Source organism: Aplysia californica, unplaced genomic scaffold, assembly GCF_000002075.1.
Source record: "Aplysia californica isolate F4 #8 unplaced genomic scaffold, AplCal3.0 scaffold00176, whole genome shotgun sequence".
In the NCBI taxonomy this organism is placed as follows: Eukaryota; Metazoa; Mollusca; class Gastropoda; order Aplysiida; family Aplysiidae; genus Aplysia; species Aplysia californica.
Genome location: NW_004797446.1, coordinates 297,344 through 298,977, shown reverse-complemented (window position 1 = coordinate 298,977; position 1,634 = coordinate 297,344).

Genomic DNA, 1,634 nt, shown 5'->3' with positions numbered 1-1,634 from the left:
GAACAAATCTCGGAGGTCCCGTGTGCAAGTTGCGCACGTTAAAGGTCCCTGGTCTAAAACCGATACAAGTAAAAGAGAAGGCTTCGGTCGCCACCCTGGCAAAAGGCAAAATTTTCTGCCAACTGAAAATGTTTAATGTGTCCCGCGCGCTCATATGACTTTATGCATTTGCGAGTGCCGTAAAACATTTAGGCCTACGAAAAATGTTTTTAAAGATATCAGTCTCTAGCAAAGGCACTGAACTTGATGACCAAGTGTCTTCTGTTTCAGCTATAGATGCATCTCACGGTAAAAACAGAATAACAGAGATTGAAGATATTTCAGTTTGCCATGATGATAACTGCAGGTATGTGTGCCTAGTCACGCACACTTGTCCATTTGTTCAGAGAATATTGTAGCTTGCTGGTGTTGTTGTGTTTTAAGGTTGACAAAGCATTTGAAAATATGAAACCTGCATCGGTGCCTTAGGTGACTCCAGTGTGTCAAACCAAACTTCCTTGTTTTTGAAGTCTCGTGGAGGTTTGACAGTGCCTTCAAAGAAAGTCATTGAAGTGTGTTTTGTGTGTGAAAAACATTTTCGATGGCATGTGTCACCTGCCTGTGCAGGGGGTGTGACATTGTCAATTGAGAAATGTCACAAATTAGTGCAATCTGTTTTGAATTTCTTCTTACATATATGCCTAAAATTTCAAATGTTCTAGTAATTTTTGAAGACTCTTAGATTAAAACTGTATTTTGAAAAATATTGATAAAGTGTCTGGGTGTTTTAAAGGTGCCCCTCCCTCCTCGCATTTTTTGGGGGGAGGGTATCCTTTTTTGGGTGTTTTTTTTTGTGTTTTTTTTGGGGGGGGGTGGTTCATTTCCACCATCATACTTCACTCTCATCTGCCTTGCCCTCACCTTCCTCATTCTTCGCCCATCCCATCCCACCCTCACTCCATCTTTTGTGGAATCATTTTCAATTTAGTTAGAAATATATTTTGTTCTATTTTTTAAAGTAAAAGAGTCTACGTTTTTGTAAAAATAATTTCAGTGATGACATCATTTTGCACTTATGAAGTTCTATGACCGAACATTCCTGCAAATTTTCTTATCCCGTTAATATTTTTGTTTTCATCCCTGTTATCCCAATTTGTTCTCTAAAATATGTAATAAATAATTATCTTACCATCACAATGTGTAGTACAAGACACTGTAAATGTTCGACTAAGTGAGCTGGTAATTTGATGCAAGTAAGATTTCTTACCATCCTTATTATATAATTCCTGTACGTGAGTCCTTGTAATGCTGAAATTAACATTGACAAAGAAATTTCGAGAGACAATATAGTCCGAGCAGCTTGTTTTTTTAATGAGATTAACGCCGCGTACGCTGCTTTGTTTTGAACTTACAAAGATGGCGGCAGCCCCGATAAACTCCGGCCCGTCAGCTTCAACTTGGTTGGAACCGTTGAGCGGGCGACGCAACGTTAGGGTCTCTCCCTATATAGCTACTCCAAGGCGCCCATGGCTATTTCTTGCTCCGCTTGTCAAAGGGAAATAGCTCACGTATATTTTCCCCTTACAATTGTCACCCCCGACTTCTTGCATCTTGCTCAATTTATTTTTATTTATAATTTGTGTGTGCGTGGGGGG